Source organism: Triticum aestivum, chromosome 5B (assembly GCF_018294505.1).
Source record: "Triticum aestivum cultivar Chinese Spring chromosome 5B, IWGSC CS RefSeq v2.1, whole genome shotgun sequence".
Classification (NCBI taxonomy): Eukaryota; Viridiplantae; Streptophyta; class Magnoliopsida; order Poales; family Poaceae; genus Triticum; species Triticum aestivum.
In genome coordinates, this window is record NC_057807.1 from 30,112,408 (window position 1) to 30,123,790 (window position 11,383).

The following is an 11,383-nucleotide window of genomic DNA, read 5'->3' on the forward strand; positions in this document are numbered from 1 at the left end:
CTAGGATCTCACGAAGCATTTCGCAGCGGAGAAGCAAATCATGGCCGCATGCGCGGATGAGGTCACGATGGCTGCCATTCGTGCCGAACCCCAGATCTTGGAGGAGCACCTTGCCATTTTCTAGCTACGCCAGTTAAGCATGCTCGGTTTACCTGTTGCATGTGCCGCTCCTGCCTTTACTTAACAAATTCTAGTGAATTGTGCTATCTACTTTTACCATGAAATCTATTGGTCTAGTGTATATGTTCTATATGTCGTGCAATGTGGTGCTCACTTATTAACTGTTTGGTTAATTAGTTGTCGTGTTCAGTTAACTGTTTGGTTCAGTTCTGCAAATGTGATGTTCAATTCTTCAGGGTGCAATTTTGTATTGTCTTCCATGTGAGAAATAAATTGATTTTTTTCTTTATAAAATACATGAGAAACAAATCCAATTTCTATATTTCCAAGTTTTCAAGCATGCTTGGTTTGGTTAACTGTTTGATCTTCTAGTATGTTATACATTGTGCCATGTGGTGCTCAGTTAAGGTTGGCTCATCTGTTCTGGTGTTTAGTTAAGTGTTTGGTTCCATTCTGCAATGCGATGTTCAATTGTTGTGGGTGCATTCTCTTATTGTATACCATGTGAGAAATAAATTGAATTTGGCTATACTAAATACATGAGAAATAAATATAATTGTTAGATTTCCAAGTTGTTAAGCATGCTTGGGTTGGTTAACTATCAGATCTTCTATTAGGAGTATGTTATATTGTGCAATGTGGTGCTCAGCTAATGTTTGGTTCATTTGTTGTGGTGTTTAGTTAACTGCTTGGTTCAATTCTGCAATGCAATGTCCAATTGTCATGGGTATAATTTTGTATTGTTGTGCATGTGAGGAATAATCGAATCAGGGCGGGCCGACAAAATCCGGGGCCCTGTGCGAAACTATAAAATGGGGCCCTATCTCACTAAAAAAATAACTAACGAGCAATTAGAATGTATATACATCTCGTAGAAAATTAGACAAACCGTCTAACTTACCTAGTCTCGTGTTTTGTCCGGTTAAACCGAGAAGGCAAGAACCAATCTATAACGATCCTTTGTAAAAGTTAATTAGAAAATTAGTAATTAGGAGTAGGAACCAAAGTACCTATTTTGAAGCATGAAACACCCGGAGGATGAAAACGACAGTGAGAGCATCCGGAGGATTAAACTTTCGCGGTCGTGGATCGATCAGACTACCCCGTTTTCGATCGAGGAGTGTCCTGAGAATTGTCGCCGAATCACCGATGGACCCTCTATAGGCACTAGCAGCAGCAGGGCCAGGCAGATCCTCCGGTAGGCACTGGCGACAGATCCTCATGTACGCACTAGGCAGTAACCAAAGCGGCGAAGCCGAGTCGATGCGATCGCTATTTTGCGATTCATGTACCTCCCGTCCTGATCCCCATTTTTCTATTATGATGTTTTTCTGAGGCAATTCTATTATGAGGTGTGACCATCAACCGACGAGAAAAGACGAGCAGCGATCTAGTGCGGCTGCCTGGCGGCCGGCTCGAGTCGCGGACGCCAGCGGCCCATCGGAACAGCTTTTGTTTGTTGATAAATATACATACTAGGCCTATAAATATTTGGGCCCCCTCAGATTTATGGGCCCTATGCGGCCCGCACACTTATTACAACTATGGGCTCGGCCCTGCACTTAAGACATGGGAAACAAATACAATTACTATATTTCCTAGTTCTTAATGATGATTGGTTTGGATAAATGGGTTTATCATGTGGCTTGAGTTAATCTGATGAATTCGTAATGTGCTTATTTTTTATGAACATATTTTACTAATAGCATGCGAACCCTTACATAACCTGATGACTAACTACCTTATATGTGTTGCAGTGAAACAATATAATGGGAAGCACTGAGGTTTACAATCGAGGTTAGCACGTGCATGGTCCGTTGTCTAATAGCACATTATTGTGATATTGCAGGAACCATTCTAATACTTAATTTTTTAACAATTTTGTCTTGCACATGTAGGTCCTGCTGTCAGAAGTTTTGACCCACTGTTCGACCCTTTTTGCACATGGGGAAATGAGTTGTCCATGAATATCAATCAAGTCAATAAACTCAGAAAGATTGTTAGGATAAAGAAATTGGCGAGAAAAAACAACAAGAGCTTTGTCTGCACAATTAAGAAGACATCAGTTCACTATAGGATGGTGCTAACTATCATACCTTGTCTTTTTTATTCCTTTGTCCCATTTCCAATATAGAGAAGATTTTATGCACATCCTTGTTTTTAGGCCTTTCCAAAACAGCTCACTGATGATTACCTCTCAAACCACCTGTATGGACAGGAGGCGAGGAAGGTATTCATACAACACCCACGGTTCAATTTTGAAGTGTTCCGAAAGAGGACAAAGGATGGACGATCAATCATCCACAGGCACTGGCCTAAAGTTGCAAAGACCTTCAACATCAATGAAGGCTTCCGCTTCAGTAGTTTTCCCGATGAGATGCATCTGTCTATATACCGTCTATGATGCTAATTTCAAAAGGTTCTAGAACTTGCATGTGAATCTTGGTGCTGGTGCAGTTGTGTAATGGGGTAGCTGAGTGTTGAAGCTATATCATGTTGTACTATGATGTATTTCAATTATAAAATCCTGCTTCCTTACTATGGGAATGAAATATATTATGTGTTTAATATGAATGTCAATTAGATTAATAAACTAGTCATTAACCCGTGCAGCACGTGCTAGGATGTTTTTTTTTCAAAATTCATAAAATACTGGCTATTCACTAATGTTATTTGCAATATAGTACTTTCATCGGAGCCCACCAAACCAAATTTGCTTCTACATTGTTCAAATTATTTTTAAGAATTTAATTTATTTTCTCAACATGATCAACTAACCATCCAAAAGCAGTAAAGCATGAAGGCCAAATGCATATGTGTAAATTGGATTTATTAATGAGTGTTTACAATAATTATGTTCCTTAGGAACTAAATATTGGAACGACATATTGGGTACCTCCTTCTTTCATAATCTACCCTACAATGTTTCCTATAAACTATAGTAAGCTAATAACAATTCTTGTGTGTTGAGATCTTTAGGAACATAACATTGCCATGTTAACAATGTTTTTTTCTATTTACAAATTATCCGGTTTGTATCAGGCCGTAATATTATGAATTCTTCTACATGAATTTAGACATGGCGTACTTGACACATATGAGCTTTACCTTTGTACTCAACTCAGATGACTCTATGATCAGAACTAAAAGTGTGATGTGAACTAAATGCCAAAGAGAATGGTAGGTACAATGAAGCTTCATCTATGTCAAACATGTTTTTTGCAGATCTAAGCCAAACATGTTGGAATGACTAACAAGCATGACATGTTAATCGGTTCCTACAACACATTGGGAGGTGAGAATAATATGTGATCTTGATTTATAACTATATTCACGTGTGTATACCAAGTCTGGGTGATACAGTAGACTCCATGTCTGCCTTATCTTCTTTATTGGTGCCAAGGAACGGAGGAACATGTGTAGCAGTCTCCAGGCTTCCCAACATGAGAATTATGATCATTCTCAACAAAGATGCATTCTTGTTCGTCATATAGTCATGTCGTTGTTGTGTCTCTTGACTGCCCATGCCAATAAATTTCCAGCTAAAACTGATGCGTGCACATTAAAAATTAAAAGAAATGGTAGATAGGCGGCATGAGTTAGAAAGTTACTGCATAATTGCAAACTCCTTTTTTGGGTGAGCGATCAGGCACTCCAATCTATAGAACATAGTAGCTTACAATTATTTAAGATTAAATGGCACATATATGTTATTGAAGAGTAATCTATGAACCATTGGTGGCCAAGTAAATTTACATCATTACTCACTGGCTTAACCGTACAATCTGCCCCACAGTAGTTTTGCGCTCTCACTCTTTCTAGCAAAGGGCATATTTAACAAAACTTATTCATAAAACTTATATAGATTTCCCATTTAAATTACAACTATTATATCTGTCTTGGAAGTAGAAGGAACAAATATATTTCTTCCGATAGAAGATCTGTGAGATGGAGATAAGGCATAAAAACTGCCGTTCATGGGTCAGGAATTGTGTTCAGTATCTTCTGCAAAGCGTCCAAACAGGGTTTAGAAAATATATGTAAAAGTGATCCTCGGTGTCGATTTTTTAAACAACAAGGTCACTAAGTACATTGTAAAATATAATTTCTTTGCCCTTGGTTGTTTCCTGGGATCAAACAAACTATGGGAAGCATCAAAATATATGGAAATAATTTGTTTCTGTATAAGAAATATGTAATATGATATACTGCACGTAGGGATATATTCAATGAGAAGTTATTCCGCAGAATACTGCATAATATGATATACTGCATGTATCGATATATTGCCAATTCCTTTTGTATATCTCATAACTGAACATATATGAATACCCAAAAAGTTCCTATTAACTCATCAAATACTAATCTACATAGACTGGCAACCTTTTTCAAAGAAGTGCATGGACTGGAAACTGAATACTTAATTAAGCAATTGCAAGAAATAACAGAAAACATTAGTCTATTTTTCTATACAAAGTCTGGAAAAGGTGGGAAAAATTAAGCATTAGCTATAACCATTCGCTGCTGAAGTATATGGGAGAACTAAAGATTTATAGTTGTGCACATAGCATGAACAATCAGAGAAGGGTAAGAGAGTATATATGAGTAAAATTTATCTGAAACAAAGAATTATAAGTGCACACAGCTACTTTTTCCTGCTGAATGGCGTAGGAGCGTCCCACAATGAATTTGAGGACTGTCGAGGAGGCGAACAGCTTTGCTGCTAGTCTTTACCAAGAGGTTTACTTGCATAAATTTGTTGATTTTACTTCCAACAAATACTTCTATGGTGATAACTTCTTGGCCTCTTGAATGCATATACGCTCCATATCTGCAAACAGTACTATCAAAAAGTTAAATCAGAACAAAGTGTAGTTTGTGCTTCTAAGATATATAAATCCTATTGGATAATTGGTTGGGCATAGTTGAAAGAACAGATTCATGAAAACAAACATACAATTTGTATTTATAAGAAACAAAGAGAAGTAGACCTGACAAATCATGTAATGCTAAAACAACTTATCCACTTCTTAATAGAATTAGAGGAGGCGATCGAGTTTGTGCGCAAGTACGTCCTAGTATTTGGTGAACTGAATCTCTAAATTGGATGGCACATAAACTACAAATCTTACCCATATTACAAATACCTATCTCGACAGGCCTGAAACCAAATGACACACTTCACCAAAATCCCACAAAACAAATAGGCTGACATGCTGATTGGAGACCAAGTCTCAAATTGCTGGATGGCAACATAAAAATTGAAAATCGAAAATCCACTCCATCCTTTTTCCTTGCATACTTGCAACAGTTGATTATTTGCAACTTCACCAACAATGGAGGCTCCTTGATCGGGAACAAACAACCTTTGCACGGCCTTCTCCACCATATCGTCCATAAAATTGAAAATCAAAAATCCACTCCATCCTTTTTCCTTGCATACTTGCAGCAGTTGATTATTTCCAGCTTCACCAACAATGGAGGATCCCCGATCTGGAACAAACTGCCTTTGCATGGCCTTCTACACCACATCTTTGTCCATCATTATTTTGTCTGGCCATGCAAGCTGACATTGGAAAGGCCTCCTCAAGAAATATTGATTGCATCATGTTTGGGGCATGGTGGATTCAAAGGTTGCATAGGAAGGCGATCCTGAGAAGCTGCTTGGATTGTTTTTAGATGATACGTGTGAAGACTCGAGGAGGGACAGGAGCAGGAACGCCGGATCGCGAAGGAGGGACTCGAGGAGGTCTTGGAGCAGAAGAGTTCAGAGCAGAGCTCCGAGCTCACCAAAGCTCTTGACAGCCTCAACGAAGCCCGGGTTGATGCCCAGGGCGCTCGTTAGGAGATCCGAGAGGCGAGGCGGATTGCGGCTGGTAAGGCCTTTATCATGCAGAGTAGATATACTAGTAGGAGATATATTTTCCTAACCCGAGTTTGGAGTTCCCCAGGAGGCTTTGCGGATCTACCGAGGAGTATTGCGGATGCCGCCGCATACTTCCGGGCCGAATAGGGGAGCGCAATGACGAAGTTGTTCTGGTCGCAGTACCTTGTGCTAGAGCCTCCAGTGCCCCTGAGCGACCAACTAAAGCAGCCATCCGAGCTGCATAGGGTGGCCGGACTCGCTACGAAGGACGTAATAGTCCATCTATGACCAGCCGAGGCCATACCTAGCAGCCACTTCGGACTCGTGAAGAGGCTGGTGGAGGCGCTTCCTAGGATCGATGCCCTTAAGCGGCCATCCTGTATTGAAGGTGCTCGGATGTCTTTCTCCCGCGTCAAGGTGCAGTCTACAAAGATGAAGGCCACCGATATTGCCACCGCAGGGCCACCTGAGGGCAAGGAGCACCGGCGGCCAGAGAGGTACTTCGACGAGGTCCTCGAGGGAGCCCGTATTGTAGAAGGCCAGTGCTCCATGGACATCATATTTGAATAGTTGTGTCCAGTTTGTAAGAGTCATGCAAGAACTCACGATATAAAAACTGGTTGTGCTTTTTATGATTAGTTTATCCACCTATTTGGGTCGTTTATATCTCTGAAAGTTTACCAGTCATCGAGTTCAACCCCCACGTAAATATTACAGGGGTGTTCGGGAACACAGGACATCACTTAATCCAACGTCTTGGTCCAATGTAGGAGGCGTCTTACGAAGTGAACTAGGCAATCAGACTGTGCGGCTTTTGTACTTTCACTTAACCATAAGAGTCCATTGGTCGCGCTAAGTACTGGCCCCTCGTTGCACGATCAGCAATCTAGAGTGCGGCGCCTTTGCAACGTGGCTGGTCAAAAAGGCAGCCCCTCATATAACATGGCATAAATCGCGAACAATTCATATTATACACTAAGTCGCCGGATCGCTGACCCGCCCTCTCTTATCATGAGAGTTAGTTTTCGGCTTTCTCTACTGAGGTAGTTGATCGGACGAAACAGAAATACAATCGCAATAGTTCTCCCTTTACTACCTTAGCCAAACTTGCGGAACGTAAGGTGGTAAACACAAGAGCCGGGCAACCCAACTATAGACTAAAGACATGATTCAGAGCTTATACATATAATGAAATATCCGGGATGCCGAAGAGTTCCCTATGGGTTTTTGGACATAAGAATTTTGCGGGGCCGAATAAAACTCCTGGTATGAAGACCGTGTCGAACAACGTATGTTAGTCGAATGTAAGGAGGAGCGGAGATGACAAGGAAAAAACCAAAACACGACCAAGAAGGTGGTAACTATCTACGCCCTTTATATCTTTATTGATACGTTGATGACAGCCAATATCATTCAATATTAAGATCATATTACATGCCCAAAGAGAAAAAGACAATATTTATCTAAGGTAAAGTTACACAGGCCCTAAAAATCAAAGTTCAGAAAAGAAACTTCCAACGATGTCCTGCCGCATATCTGCGCCTTTTCTCCTTAGTAGTAAGTCCTTTGAGAGGAGTGTTTCATGGTTGGGACGCACCAGCCATAAAAGGATCTCCTGCGACAACCATATCGCAAGTAGGGCTCTTGATGAACCTGCATTAAAAGGAAAAAAGATATATGCGGTCCAACTATGTTCAAGCCGTGCAATGGACCCCTTATCCAGTGTGCATCCGGTGCCACCCAAGGTATTTTTAGTGCGTAATTATGTATGCACGGTACATAAGCCGCAACCTGGTGGGGTGATCGGCGGAGGCCGAACTGCTAATCATTGTCTGGATCCATTAATTTATCACTACTATGTGCGGACCGGACTCGTTTGGATATGTCGTTGGCTTGATTTGCCCGTAAATTGTTCGGCTTGAAAATACCGCCATATACTTCGGTTGCCAGGGCCGTGGTGTGCTCTTTAGTACGGAGTGAGCGCTCCATATTACCATTGACTGTAATAACTCCATGTGGTCCAGGTATATTAAGCTTCAAGTAAGCATAGTGCGGGACTGCATTGAAGCGGGCCAAAGCAGTTCGTCAGAGCAGTGCATGGTAGCCACTTTGGAAAGGGACAATGTCGAAGATTAACTCTTTGCTGTGGAAGTTACCTGGGGAGCCGAATACTACCTCTAGCATAATTGAGCCCGTACAACGGGCCTCCACTTCTGGTATCACACCTTTAAAGGTAGTTTTACTAGGCTTGATTCATGATGGGATGATCCCCATCTTACGGACAGTATCTTTATAAATCAAGTTGAGACTGCTTCCTCCATCCATTAGGACACTAGTGAGGTGGTATCCATCAATATTTGGATTAAGAACCAGGGCAGACAAACGCCCATGGTGGATACTGGCTGGGTGGTCCCTGTTATCAAAGGTGTAGACATCCCTAAGTGCGCGCTTGCGATCCCTTTTGGGAATGTGAGTGACATAGATAATGTTCACTGTCTTCACCTTGAGGGGAAACTGCTTCTGACCCCCGGTGTTCGACTGACGGGGCTCGTCATTGTCTTCGCTTGGACGCCCTTTTCCCTTGTGTTTGGTATTTATCTTACTGGCCTGTTTGAAAACCCACCAATTCCTGTTGGTGTGGTTCGCAGGCTTATCGGGTGTGCCATGCATCTGACAGGGCCTCTCAAGGATTTTATCTAAGCTGGATGGCCGCGTCTTTATTGCCTTTGAAAGGTTTTTTCCCCTGACCAGTCATTGGACCGCTGAATCCGGCATTGACTGCCATATCGTCTCCGTCGTTGTTATTGTTATTCGGACGTTTGTTTTTATTAAGGAAAGTTTACCATTGCCTCCCACACTTCGGAAGTGCCAGGGTCGCCTTAGTTGTTGCTTCAACAAGCCAACCAGCTGTCTTTGCCCGCACATAAATGGGTCATGAGTGCCATTAAGGCCGCCATGGTCTTTGACTTTTCCTGCCCAAGGTGTTGGGCGAGCCATTCTTCATGGACATTATGCTTAAAGACCGCTCTGGCTTTGGCGTCCGGACTGTCTACAATCTGGTTATTTTTAGTTAAGAACTGATTGCCAAGCTTGTGAGCTGATTCGCCAGGCTGCTGAATTATGTGACTCAAGTCGTCAGCATCTGGTGGCCGGATATAAGTGCCCTGAAATTTAGCCCTAAAAGCATCTTCCAAGTCTTCCCAGGTTCCAATGGAGTTTTCTGGGAGGCTGTTTAGCCAGTGCCGTGCTGGTCCTTTCAGATTTAGAGGAAGATATTTAATGGCGTGGAGGTCATCTCCTCGAGCCATATGAATGTGGAGAAGAAAATCTTCAATCCAGACAGTCGGATCCGTCGTTCCACCATACTATTCAATGTTTACGGGTTTAAACCCTTCCGGAAATTGGTGTTCATGACCTCATCTGTAAAGGATAGGGGGCGTGCAGCCCCTCTGTACCGCGTAATGTCACGGCGGAGATCGGCTCACGTCTGAGTTTGGTTTTGATCCCGAACATAGTAATGGTCGTCGCGTCGGGCTTAATAGCCATTGTCTTGCGCTGGGGCATGGCCCCTTGATAAGTAGATTGATCTGGTCTGACCAGCTTTATTGGCTAGGTCACACTGCAAGTCATATGTATATCCCGCGGGTGTCCTCTCCCTACCTTTTCATCAAGGGGGTGCGGGTTGGTGTTCGGCTTGATATGTTGTTTTGTCCAGTCCACGTGGTGGTCGGTCTGGTTGATCTGCTTGATTGAATTTCAATGGTATTGGCTCAAGGACTTCGTCGTTGAATTGAGGTACCAACTTGCGCCTAGGGCAGGTTTTCACACGACGCTCTTTGCCGTATTCCTCAGCGTCCAAGATCTTAGCCCACCTTTCACTTAGCGTATCTTGCTCGTCTTTGAGTTGTTGCTTCTTCTTCTTTAGGCTCCGGGCTGCAGCAATAAGCTGTCTCTTAAAGCGTTCTTGGTCGAGGGGTTCCTTTGGGACGATGAAGTCTTCGGCACCGAGGCTAACCTCCCCTTCAGATTCTGGCATATAGTTGCTATCCTCCGCATCTTCATTGTCAACGTGTTCGGGGCTCTATTCACCCTCTGCCCTTTCGTCCTGTTCCGACGTGAGCTCGACGGGGTATTCGGGATCTTCGGCGTCATCTAGAGTTTCATTATCTCCGTTGCCGGTATTTCTATCCCTTTCCCAAAGTGATCGTGAGCGGCGCTTCTAACGTCGGTGCTTTGGTGGTTTATCGACGGTTTTATCCTCATCTATGCTCGGGTTATCCTCGTCATTCTCCGGAGTGTCCACCATGTACACATCATAGGTTGAGGTCGCCATCCAATGCCCCATGACGGGTGGGACTTGGCTTGGTTTGGCGTCAACATCGTCATCCATGCCATCGATGTCTTTGGATGCATAGTCCAACATCTCAGTTAAGTCCTCGACAGTGGCTATTGAGGTGGATTAAGGGGTCCTCGGACAGCCATACTATGTGATATGGGCCGGACTATTGGGCTATCGAGATACAATACCGAAGACTCTCTCTCGTGTCCGGATGGGACTCTCCTTGGTGTGGAAGGCAAGCTTGACGATCGGATATGAAGATTCCTTTCTCTATAACCGACTTTGTACAACCCTAGTTCCCTCCGTGTCAATATAAACCGAAGGGCTTAGTCCGTAGAGGCATATACACAATCATAATCCCCATAGGCTAGACTTGTAGGGTTTAGTCCTTACGATCTCGTGGTAGATCAACTCTTGTAATTCTCATATTCATCAAGATCAATCAAGCAGGAAGTAGGGTATTACCTCCATAGAGAGGGCCCAAACCTAGGTAAACATTGTGTCCCATGTCTCCTGTTACCATCGACCTTAGACGCACAGTCCGGGACCCACTACCCGAGATCCTGCGGTTTTGACACCGACATTGGTGCTTCCATTGAAAGTTCCATTGTGACATCGAACACATGATTGATGGCTCACCTTGTTGTCAAGGACAACATCACCTCCGGAGGAGCCCTGGCGCCAGTCCAAACCCTCTGGCTTGGCGGCTTCACCATGACCACCCGCTCGGCCATCGAGCCGACGATGACTTCTTGGGTCATCGAAAATCGCCTCCGCATTTACTTCGAACACTCCAAGCAGATGGATCCAACAGAGTTGTCGTCTTTTAACGAACTCCTGGATCACATCGCCGCCCTGGGAGTATCCACAGACTATGATCGGATCAGGCTTAAACTCGATCACAGAGAATTCAAATCTCCACTGGTCACCAATCAGGTAGCGGTAATCACTACAAAAAAATGACACATCCGTGACATTTTGGGCCGAACGAATTTTCTTTCTGTCATACTTATGATACTTCTATGACGATAATTGTGACAAAACCCAGTATCATCATA